We start from the raw sequence: 12843 nt of genomic DNA, 5'->3' as shown, positions 1-12843 counted from the left end.
GTGACGTTTCGGGGTCGAGACCCTTCTCCAGACTGAGAATCAGGGGAGAGGGAGACACAGAGATATGGAAGGGTAAGGTGTGAAAATGAGAGATCAACGTAACATGACGTATTACAAGAAATAAAGGGATTATATGACATTGGATTATATGATAAGAAATGCTTCAAACTAACAATAAAGTGCCATGCATTCCAATAGTTTGAATTTACACAGCTTTTAATTCTTAATTCACTGTAACTTTAGCTTTGAAGTAATTAGCACTAACTTTGATTTTGGATGCAACACACCAGGGTGATCGCAACACATATATGCACCCCCCCCCCCCCCCCTCTCTCCCACCACCTTACCCCACCCTCAGCTGTCGAGTTTGGCCAAACTTGTTCGAAGTTTCCTTGCAATGTTGACCAATTTCACCCCACGCAACCCTGCGCTTCTTAATACAGAAGAGTCGCTTCGGTGACAACTGACTGCAATAAACTCCTCCCTCCGAGGTTACCTCTTCCTAATAAGGCCAAGTATGCAAACCAAATTCAATCGTCATCACTTTTCACTGAAAGGTTATTTTCATGGGGGAGATCTCCGAGTTTCCACACTATCGAAATTTCACAGCGAATGTCAATTGCATTCTTAAATTAATCTCGTTTGTGGAAAAAGGGGATGAATTTCCTTGCAGTTTTCTTCATCTCAGTCATATTTTTAAAAGTTGCTTTTTAAGTGAGTGGTAATCCCACACAACGCAGGTAGAAAGTAGAGGATAATCCCCTCTGATCTTCTTCGATCCGCCTGCATTTTATTTCGCTCCTTCCACCACCCCTGCCCTCCGTTAATGTCTCATCCCATTCAAAAAACAGGCCCCGGCTTTGGATTTTTAAAATTAAATTACAAGGTTTGAGTTTCTTTGACATTCTGAGCACGTCCTTAATTATCCTGGAGAAGGAGGTGGGGGTCGCTGCTTTTGGAACCTCTGCAGTCCTTCAGGTGAACCATGCTTCCTCAGTGAATTCCACTACCTGGACCCTACTGGAGAATATAGGAAAGGCAAGTCATGCCAAGCTGTGATGGGGTTTGACTTATAGCTTTGGGAAGTGGGTGGAGGATTATTGCCCTTGAATGCTGCCTGACTGAGAGTGATAAAGGAAATGCTCAACGTTCTCCGAGGAAAGGTTTCAAGGTGGGTAGAACATATTCAGAGGGATATGGGCCAAACGCGGGCAACTGGAACTAGCTGAGATAGGCATCTTATCTTGGTTGCCATGGACGAGTTATGCCATAGGAAATGGTTCTCTGCTGTATGATTCTATCACTCTCTGACTCTAATGTCAAGGGCACAGCAGTAGAGTTCATACGTTTATATGTTATGGGAGCAGAATTAGGCCATTCGGCCCATCGCGTCTAGTCCGCCATTCAATCTTTCCCTCTTCACTACATTCTCCTGCCTTCTCCCCATAAACCCAGATAACTTGGGTTGTTGCTTAGCAGAGCCGGAGACTTGGGTTCAACCCTGACGACTGGTGCTTGTCTGGACAGGGTTTTCCCTGTGACCACATGGGTTTCCTCCGGGTGCTCCGGTTTCCTCCCAAATCCCAAAGACATACAGGTTTATTGGTGAATTGGCTTCTGTAAATTGTCCCTAGACAGTTGGACAGAGCTTGTGTATGGGGTGATGGGTGATTACTGCAGGAGCCATTTATGTTTAGGCCAGCTACTGTTGGCATATTGTATTATTTTATGATATATATTTTTTTATTAAAGGTAATCAATTACAATGCTTCAAACAACTTTATATCAAATTAATTCAATTTGCATTAAGTAAAACACTAGTAATACTTATCTACTATTTTTTTTAGAAATAATGATAGAAAAAGAATAGAACAGTTATAAATCATTAAGAGAGTGATTAAATAATAATTTGATTATATATAAGAAAGAAAAGAGAAACGGAAAAAAAAAAAAAAAAAAAAAAAAAAAAAAATTAAAAAACCACAATATGTATTGTTAGGCATATTGTATTATTTTGTCGACATATATCTTGCAGCATTATTTTGGACATTTGGGGGTGGCCATTGGATGCACAGGCACGGGGATCACTGGTCGGTGCGGACTCGGTGGGCTGTGGGGCCTGTTTCCACGCTGTATCTCTAAACTGAACGAAACTAAACTAAATGTAAGATTCTGCTTCTGCTTATAAAACAGAATTCTTTCTTTCTTTCTTTTAAAATCTTTTTATTAATTTATTTCAAAAACAAAAACAACACAAAAAAAACACAATAATGATAAACACAACAGTGATATTGATACATAGGGATCAGGATTACAATAATAACAAGTATAACCTAAATATGAGTCCAGTGTCAATAGACAATAGACAATAGGTGCAGGAGCAGACCATTCGATCCTTTGAGCCAGCACCGCCATTCAATGTGATCATGGCTGATCATCCTCAATCAGTACCCCGTTCCTGCCTTCTCCCCATATCCCCTGACTCCGCTATTTTTAAGAGCCCTATCTAGCTCTCTCTTGAAAGCATCCAGAGAACCTGCCTCCATCGCCCTCTGAGGCAAAGATTTACACAGACTCACCACTCTCTGTGAGAAAAAGTGTTTCCTCGTCTCCGTTCTAAATACACATTGGGTATAGAAGAATTCAAAGCTTTATTTCAATTATCCTTGTGCATAGAACATGTCTGGCAAAACAAACATAGAACATAGAACAGTTCAGGCACAATGCCAGGCACTTTGCTCTGTAATGTCTGTGTTGATCCATGTCCCTACATTCCCTGCACATCTAAAAAGCCTCATAAACCTCACCGTTGTATCAGCTTCCACCACCAAATTCTATCGTCACTGGTTCAGCCATTCAACATAAACCGCGATGGCAATATCCAGTGGATATTCAGTAAAACATCAATATGGACGTTACTACTGAACAAAGCTTAATAGATAAGGAAGGGGTTGGCATAGTTGGGGGAGAGAGGAAGATTTCCCAATGTAGAAACGGCTGTGGAGGCCAAGTCATTGGGAAAGGTTGAAAGGTTTTTGATTAGTGAGGATGGATTGCCCCTGTACTGAGCAAGTCTCTGACTCTAGGCAGTACTGGGCTGCTGATAGAACCACTGTATCACAGCGCCAGAGACCGGGCTTCGATCCCGACCCCGACTCACGTCTGCGTGGAGTTTGAACGTCCTCCCTCTACCCATGTGAGTTTCCCCCAACCATTCCAAAGATTCGAGTGTTTGCAGGTTCATTGGGCTCTGTAAAAAATCAGGAAGTGGGATAACGGCGGAAGCATCGTGAACAAGCTCGGAAGCCCCGAATACCGGACAGTGGAGGAGGAGGGAGCCGTTGGTGAAGACCCACAAGAGGAGTGGGCTGGTAGGAGAAGGACTGGGGTATTGTCTCCAGAGCCTTCAAGGGCGGCTGGAGGAGGCACCCCGGGACACAGAGGCAGTCGGACGAGGAGAGGGACGCAGCAGCCTGGGGCTTACCTGGGTTTACCTGGGCTTACCTGGGTTTACCTGGGTTTACCTGGGGTGTACCTGGGTTTACCTGGGGTTTACCTGGGCTTACCTGGGGTTTACCTGGGTTTACCTGGGTTTACCTGGGTTTACCTGGGGTTTACCTGGGGTTTACCTGGGCTTACCTGGGGTTTACCTGGGTTTACCTGGGGTTTACCTGGGCTTACCTGGGTTTACCTGGGGTTTACCTGGGCTTACCTGGAGTTTACCTGGGTTTACCTGGGGTTTACCTGGGCTTACCTGGGGTTTACCTGGGTTTACCTGGGTTTACCTGGGTTTACCTGGGTTTACCTGGGCTTACCTGGGGTTTACCTGGGTTTACCTGGGCTTACCTGGGGTTTATCTGGGTTTACCTGGGTTTACCCGGGCTTACCTGGGGTTTACCTGGGTTTACCTGGGCTTACCTGGGGTTTATCTGGGTTTACCTGGGTTTACCCGGGCTTACCTGGGGTTTACCTGGGTTTACCTGGGCTTACCTGGGGTTTATCTGGGTTTACCTGGGTTTACCCGGGCTTACCTGGATTGGTGGCGCTCCATTACTTCCAATATTGAACCGGACTTTGGGCTTTGGGCTGTTTTGCTTCCTTTGTAAACGCCGCCAAAATATGGCGACTGTGCTTTTGTGTGTTGTGCACAAGAATGTCACTGTGCCATGCATACATGACAATAAAGTACCATTGAACCAGGTGAAGGATAGTCAGCATGGACTCAGTGTGCCGAAGGACCTATTTTCATGATGTATCAGTAAACTAAACTATATTCCAGTTCCAACCCTAAGCTGATCCCATGGTCCAACCTGCAGTCTACCCTTCGTGTAATTATCTTCACTTGTAACTAAGAATTTCTATTTTGATTTTACACCCGGGCGAACTCTTTTCATGAATTCACTCACAGGTGTAGTAGAATTGGCAAGGATAGCACTCTGCGCTTCCCTTGAACTGAACAGCTCTCTACTCTGCAAGGTTTCCCTTTGCATTACCTGTTGTACTAGTTCATGGTTTCGGTTGCACTCATGCACTGTATGATTTGATGGGAACGCACACAAGCAGATGTGTTTCATTGTGTTCCCGTACACGTGACATACAATAAATCAATACCAATCTGACAACTCGCACGAACTTTAGAGAGAGTACAACAGTGAAACTTTCTGTTTTGAGGATCAGGAAAACAACTTTACATTAGGCGTTTCATGATCACTATATTGATACACTCTCTTTAATCCAATTACTTATGGTGTCATAGAGCGATACAGCGTGGAAACATGCCCTTCGGCCCAACATGTCCCAGCTCCTCTAACCCCACCTGCCCGCGTTTGGCCCATATCCCTCCAAACCTGTCCTATCCATGCACCTGTCTAACTGTTTCTTAAGTGTTGGGATAGTCCCAGCCTCAACTGCCTCCTCTGAACCCCAACCAACCTGCAATGTCACCAGGCTTTGCACTAGACAATAGACAATAGACAATAGGTGCAGGAGTAGGCCATTCGGCCCTTCGAGCCAGCACCGCCATTCAATGTGATCATGGCTGATCATCCCCAATCAGTACCCCGTTCCTGCCTTCTCCCCATATCCTCTGACTCCGTTATTTTTAAGAGCCCTATCTAGCTCTCTCTTGAAAGCCACCACCCTTTGTGTGAAAAAGTTACCCCTCAGATTCCTATTAAATCTTTTCCCCTTCACCTATGTCCTCTGGTCCTCGGTTCACCTACTCTGGGCAAGATAATCTGTGCATCTACATTAGACATTTATCATTTAGCTTCATTTAAACTCCCCAGCCGTCCTACTTGGATTTGAACTCATAACTTCCCATCACTAATCCCCTGAGATTGCAGACTCATACCATTGTGCAATATTGGAACTGGGGCTTTGTGAGTGCCTGCGTGTTAGTCTTTGTTCTGTGTTGTACTGTGGAGCAATCATCGGGTAAATAGAATAGAATAGAATAGAATAGTTTCTTTATTGTCATTGTAACAAGAACCATGTACAACAAAATTTAAAAATGTCAGCCAGTCAGGGCACCATTCAAACATTTCTAAAAGCTAACGATACATACAAGGTAAAATATTAAAAAAGATAAACAACTAAAATGTGTTCACTATTCTCTGATGTAAGTTAATATTTTCTGAAATGTAGAACTGAAAACATATTTTTTCCATTTATTCAATAGGTATACTCTGACCCCCTGTTGAAACTGAACAATTAACAATTCACCACATATGCCCTGTGTATGTGGTTTAGATATAAATCCTGGCTTTTGAAATGGCTAATTACTCTCAAACAGCTTCAGGGAGGTTCCTATCTGTTGCTACTTGCCATTTCAGAATACAATGTTGAACTAATTCTCAAGCTTTAAGCAAACCACTGATTGTGTTTTTTTTATTGAAGGGAGAATTGCTCAGTTGGCCGTGCACCAAGATCTATAGGAATGGAATGCTGACTTTACCTGAACACTTGGAAAAACAAAACTCATTCATCTTCAAATCCCACCATCGAATCTGCCCCTCAGCCACTCTTCATCTCTGCCAGCTGGACTAGACAGTTTGTAGCTTTGGTCTAACAACTTAGGGGCGACACGGTGGCTCAGCGGTAGAGTTGCTGGTTTACAACGCTTACGGCTCCGGAGACCCAAGTTCAATCCCGACTGAGTGTTGTCTGTACCGGAGTTTGTACGTTCTCCCCGTGACCGCGTGGGTTTTCTCCCAGTGATCTTCGGATTCCTCCCACACTCCAAAGACGTACATATCTGTAGGTTAATTGGCTTGGTATATGTGTAAATTGTCCCTAGTGAGTATAGGGTGGTGTTAGTGTGCGGGGATCGCTGGTCGGCACAGACTCAGTGGGCCGAAGGGCCTGTTTCCGTGCTGTATCTCTAAACTAAACTAAACTGACTCTGAATGTAGCTTTGGACCACAGACCTGTACCATCACTAACACCATTTTGATAATCAAAAAACAAAGAATAAATGAAACTGCTGGCAACCAGAAATGTTATTCTTAGCACCAGTGTCAGGGTTTACGGGGAGAATGCAGGGGAATGGGGTTGAGAGGGAAAGATAGACCAGCCATGATTGGATGGCGGAGCAGACATGATGGGCCGAATGGCCTAATTCTGCTCCTAGAACTCACAAATTTATGTTTTCTGTAGTATATTGTATAATCTTATATGTTTCAATAAGATCCCCTCTTATCCATCTAAATTCCAGTGTATACAAGCCAATTGCTCCATTGTTTCAACATATGACAGTCCCACCATCCCGGGAATTAACTTTGTGAACCAACACTGCACTCCCTCAATAGCAAGAATGTCCTTCCTCAAATTTGGAGACCAAAACTGCACACATTATGTAACTGCAATCCTAGTCAGTCGAAGGGTCTCGATCCGAAATGTCACCCATTCCTTCCCTCCAGAGATGTGGTCTATCCCGCTGAGTTACTCCAGCATTTTGTGTCTATCTTTGGTTTAAACCAGCATCTGCAGTTCCTTCCTACACACCAATGTTTAGTTTAGTTTAGAGATATAGCATGGAAACAGGCCCTTCGGCCCACCGAGTCTGCACTGACCAGCAATGCCCACACACTAGCACTATCCTACACACACTAGGGATAATTTACATTTCTACCAAACCAATTAACCTTTACGTCTTTGGAGTGTGGGAGGAAACCGGAGCACCCGGAGAAAACCCACGTGGTCACAGAGAGAGCGTACAAACTCCGCACAGACAGCACCCATCGTCAGGATCGAACCCGAGTCTCTGGCACTGTAAAAGCAGCAACTCTACCGTGCTGCACCTAATTTGAGGATGACTCTGCCTTTCTTGCTATGATGCTAATATGACTCACCCATCACCGTGTGCTCAGGTACAGTGCAACTCAACCTTTAAGTTTGCTGACGCTGCTGCTGTTGTCAGCCGGATCAATAACAGGGTGTAGGGGGGTGATTGAGTACACCACCACTGGCTTGTGGTTGACTCTTAACTGTACCTGGGAGTGAGGATGCAGAGCTCGGAGAATGGCATCAAGGGTCGGAAAGTGCTCGCATAGAAAGTCCTCAATAACATGGGGAAAATCTGGATGTCAAAGGTCTCAAACTGAGATTCTTCCACGCAACTGCAGAGACCTTATTATTGTACGAGTGTGAGACATGGACTCTCACTCGAGCACTGTCCAAGTCTCTCGACGGTACCTACACCCGAATGCTCAGAAAAGTTCAAAATGTCAGGTGGGGGGGGGGGGACCACATCACCAACGCCCTGCTCTATGGGGAGATTCCACCTCTGACTGAGAGGATCAGGTGGAGAAGGATGAGGCTCGCTGGTCACTGCCGCCGCCGCCAGAAATGACCAGCGAACAAGGTCGTGCTGTAGGAACCCGCCCATGGAAGACGTGGCCCGGGAAGGCCGACCAAGACGATGCTGAAGACGCTGATGGAAGACGCACGTGTGGACACAAAAGAGGAGCTTGCCCGCTGCACGGAGGACAGAGACGTGTGGTGCGCCCGTCTCCGTGCCCGGCGGAAACCAGCGCCGCTGCGTCCAACAATGAAGTGAATTAACTGCCTACTCATTTCAGTAACAATTAGAGAATTGATGAATCAGTTCTGGCTTAGTCTGCAATTCCCAGATCCTCGGAAAGGTAAATTAACAAATAGTACTCCACCTCTTTGTGATAAATCATGTTGCCCATTAATCACAAATCCTCACATGTGATGTTGCACAAGGAACTCGGTAAATAGTAAAGTGCAAATTCAAACATGATTCTTTTTACCCACTTTCCTGCTCAATTAAAACATTTCAGAGAGAGAAACAAACAGCAACTGAGACAGCAGGTAATTCCCATCAAAGTCATCCTATTTTAAAGGAATAATAAACAAACATTCCCCAATTCTGTTTTTTGCTGAACTTCACTTCAATTACTTGCTAATCACTCCTCACCAGCGCGGGTCAGTAAAGTTTTGGATCTGATAATCACATTCTGGAGAGATATGTTTTGTTAAAAAAAGTGTGAGACTTTTGTGGCAAAGGTGTGTCAAGGAATCTCAGTGGGATTGTTATAACATCATCATGCTTAACACATGACATATATGATGATAGATTGTCAGCATGCACAAAGGTCTAGGTAAAATTATAACTCAGTCATGTCATCAGCATTGCAATGAATGAATGAATTAATTAATTAATAAGTTTATTGGCCAAGCAGGTGGCGCGCGAGGATTTTGAGAATCCCAAAATCCTGAAGAACCCAAAACGTCGCCTATTTCCTTCGCTCCATAGATGCTGCCTCACCCGCTGAGTTCTCCAGCATTTTTGTCTACCTTCGATCTTCCAACATCTGCAGTTCCTTCTTATACGATTAGTTTTTAGTTTCAGTTTTAGAGATACAGCATGGAAACAGGCCCTTCGACCCACCCCGACCAGCAATCGCCTGTACACTAGTACTATCCGACACACTAAGGACAATTTAATCAAAGCCAATTAACCTACAAACCTGTACGTCTCTTGAATGTGGGAGGAAACGGAGCACCTGGAGGAAACATAGAAAATAGGTGCAGGAGTAGGCCATTTGGCCCTTCGAGCCTGCACCGCCATTCAATATGACCATGGCTGATCATCCAACTCAGTATCCCTTACCTGCCTTCTCTCCATACCCCCTGATCCCCCTAGCCACAAGGGCCACATCCAACTCCCTCTTAAATATAGCCAATGATCTGGCCTCAACTACCCTCTGTGGCAGAGAGTTCCAGAGATTCACCACTCTCTGTGCGAAAAATGTTCTTCTCATCTCGGTCTTAAAGGATTTCCCCCTTATCCTTAAGCTGTGATCCCTTGTCCTGGAGGAAACGCAGGTGGTCACAGGGAGATCGTACACACTCCATACAGACAGCACCCGTGGTCAGGATTGAACCTGGATCTCTGGCGCTGTAAGGCAGCAACTCTACCACTGTGCTACTGTACAGTGCCATTGAGCTACAATATTATATTTTAAAACTAAATGAAGGAAGATCTTCTAATAAATGTAAAAAACTCAAGGAGAAATATCATACTTTGCTGCACTGTCAATAGACAATAGACAATAGGTGCAGGAGTAGGCCATTCGGCCCTTCGAGCCAGCACCGCCATTCAATGTGATCATGGCTGATCATCCCCAATCAGTACCCCGTTCCTGCCTTCTCCCCATATCCCCTGACTCCGCTATTTTTAACAGCCCTATCTAGCTCTCTCTTGAAAGCATCCAGAGAACCTGCCTCCACCGCCCTCTGAGGCAGAGAATTCCACACACTCACCACCCAAAGGTTTGGTGCAAATATAATGAGTAATGAGCAATTACGGTAATTCATCTTTCAGTGCGTTTCCCTGCCTTGCCTTTATGTTGCTGTGCATTTGAATGGCTGTAATTTTTAAACCATGCAGTGTATGGAATCAAGCTCTTAGGGATAATGGAATCAAGGGATATGGGGAGAAAGCAGGAACGGGATACTGATGAGCCATGGTCATATTGAATGGCCTACTCCTGCACCTATTTTCTTTGTTTCTATGTTGTTATATCTAAAATTAATTGAGTCAAGCATTCTTGGCAGATATTATGATTCTCCAAAAGGAGTGAAAATATTGGACCAGTCGTCAAAGATTATTAATATTAAATCATCATCTAGTTTTTATGAAGAGCACCATGGGACACAACAAACATTCTCTATATAGATAATCATAAAAATCATGTCACTTACACCATCAATATTTATGGTAAAAGTTTCAGAGCATATTTGAAGAATGCTTTTAATGTTCGGTCCTGACTACGGGTGCTGTCTGTAAGGAGTTTATATGTTCTCCCCGCGACCTGCATGGGTTTCTTCCGAGATCTTCGGTTTCCTCCACACTCCAAAGATGTACAGGTTTGTAGGTTAAGTGGCTTGGTATAAATGTAAAATTGTCCCTGGTGTGTGTAGAGTAGTCGTTAATGTCCGGGGGTCGCTGCTAGGTGCGGAGCAGAAGGGCTTGTTTCCGCACTGTATCTCTAAACTAAATAAATAGATGTTTGCTCATTCTCATAGAAACATAGAAAATAGGTGCAGGAGGAGGCCATTCTGCCCTTCGAGCCAGCACCGCATTCATTGTGATCATGGCTGATCGTCCCCTATCAATAACGCGTGCCTGCCTTCTCCCCATATCCCTTGACTCCACTAGCCCCCAGAGCTCTATCTATCTCTCTCTTAAATCCATCCAGTGACTTGGCCTCCACTGCCCTCTGTAGCAGGGAATTCCATAAATTCGCAACCCTCTGGGTGAAAAATGTTTTTTCTCACCTCAGTCTTAAATGAGCTCCCCTTTATTGTAAGACTGTGGCCCCTGGTTCTGGACTCGCCCAACATTCTCGATGCGTATAATCACAAAGATCATATCAGTTGCACAATATTGACAATGAAAGTTTCAGAGTATACGTGGAGAATGTTTCTATTGTTATTGCTGACAAGTGAGTAGATGTTTGTTCAAACCACAAAGTGCTGGAGGAACTCAGAGAGTCTGGCAGTATCGGGGGAGGGAATTGAAAGGTGAAATTTTGGACCAGAACCCTTTTTCTAAATTGATGTTTGTTCTGCGAATTGTGAAGCATTATTTGTGTGTGAATTCAAGTCCAAATCATAAAATTCGGTTCCAATGCAGTCATCAAATCTTCAAAATGACAATTAAAATAGCTTTAGTTCATTTCAAGCAAGTCTTGTCATTCTGGCTTGTGCAGGGAGGACTTTGACGTTTACAATTTTCTTGGCATAAAGTACTGAGAAAATTACAGCTCTGGGGTTTAAGATAATATGTTTGACTTTGGGTTGTAAAGATTAAAGTACAAAAACCTCATCAAATTTACATATGAATCGACAGTATTTGAGAATGCTCTTTTAAAATAAGGATCATTTTAGGTTAGAATGACACATTGTAGGTTTACAAGGTTAATTCCCGGGATGGCGGGATTGTCATATGCTGAGAGAAAGGAGCTGCTGGGTTTGTACACTCTGGAGTTTAGAAGGATGAGAGGGTATCTAATTGAAACATATAAGATTGTTAAAGGCTTGGACACGCTAGAGGCAGGAAACATGTTCCCAATGTTGGGGGAGTCCAGAACCAGGGGCCACAGTTTAAGAATAAGGAGTAAGCCATTTAGAACGGAGACGAGGAAACACTTTTTCTCACAGAGAGTGGTGAGTCTGTGGAATTCTCTGCTTCAGAGGGCAGTGGAGGCAGGTTCTCTGGATGCTTTCAAGAGAGAGCTAAACAGGGCTCTTAAAAATAGCGGAGTCAGGGGATATGGGGAGAAGGCAGGAACGGGGTATTGATTGGGGATGATCAGCCATGATCACATTGAATGGCGGTCCTGGCTCGAAGGACCGAATGGCCTACTCCTGCACCTATTGTCTATTGTCTATTGTCTAGTGCAAAGCCTGGTGACATTGCAGGTTGGTTGGGGTTCTTAAAGGCAAAGATTCATCTGTTGGGTGAGGTTCCTCTGCTAAGTGAACCTTTAAGAAGATTAGACTTAGTTCAATGGTATTGACCTCAAGCTGGGATGGGTGCAGAGTAGGATGTTGCCATTACTCGAGCGCCTGAGAAATAGAGGGAGGTTGAGCAGGCTAGGACTCTATTCCTTGGAGCGCAGGAGGGTGAGCGGTGATCTTATAGAGGTGTACAAAATCATGACAAGATTGGATTAGATCAACGCACAGAGATTCTTGCCCAGAGTAGGGCAATCGAGAACCTGAGGACATAGGTTTCAGGTGAGGGAGGAAAGATTTAATAGGAACCTGAGGGGTAACTTTTTCATGCCACGGGTGGTAGGTGTATGGAATGAGCTGCCGGAGTACTATCATAATGTTTATGAAACATTTAGACAGGTACAAGAATAGGATAGGTTTAAAGGGATATGGGCCAAATGCAGGCAGGTGGGACTAGTGTAGGTGGGACATGTTGGCCGGAGTGGGCAGCTTGGGCCGAAGGGTCTGTTTCCACACTATGACTATGACGCTATGACCTCAACGATAAGGCGGAAATTACAGCTCAAAACAATGTCCAAATTTTGACATGATTTAATCTGAAGAAGGGTCTCGACCTGAAACGTCGCCTATTCTTTCTCTCCATAGATGCTGCCTCACCCGCTGAGTTTCTCCAGCATTTTTGTCTACCTTCCAGATTTTGACATAGTTTATGTTAAAAGGCTATTATTGTGCTGAGGCATATTTGGTTCCTGTACACCTGGTGCCTTCATCCAAGACATTGATAATAATGGATTGAAAATAACTGCCCCTAGCACTGTAGCCTATGACACCATACCAGTTACAGCATGCCAT

This window comes from Amblyraja radiata, chromosome 33 (genome assembly GCF_010909765.2).
Source record: "Amblyraja radiata isolate CabotCenter1 chromosome 33, sAmbRad1.1.pri, whole genome shotgun sequence".
Classification (NCBI taxonomy): domain Eukaryota; kingdom Metazoa; phylum Chordata; class Chondrichthyes; order Rajiformes; family Rajidae; genus Amblyraja; species Amblyraja radiata.
This window is presented reverse-complemented; position numbering follows the sequence as displayed.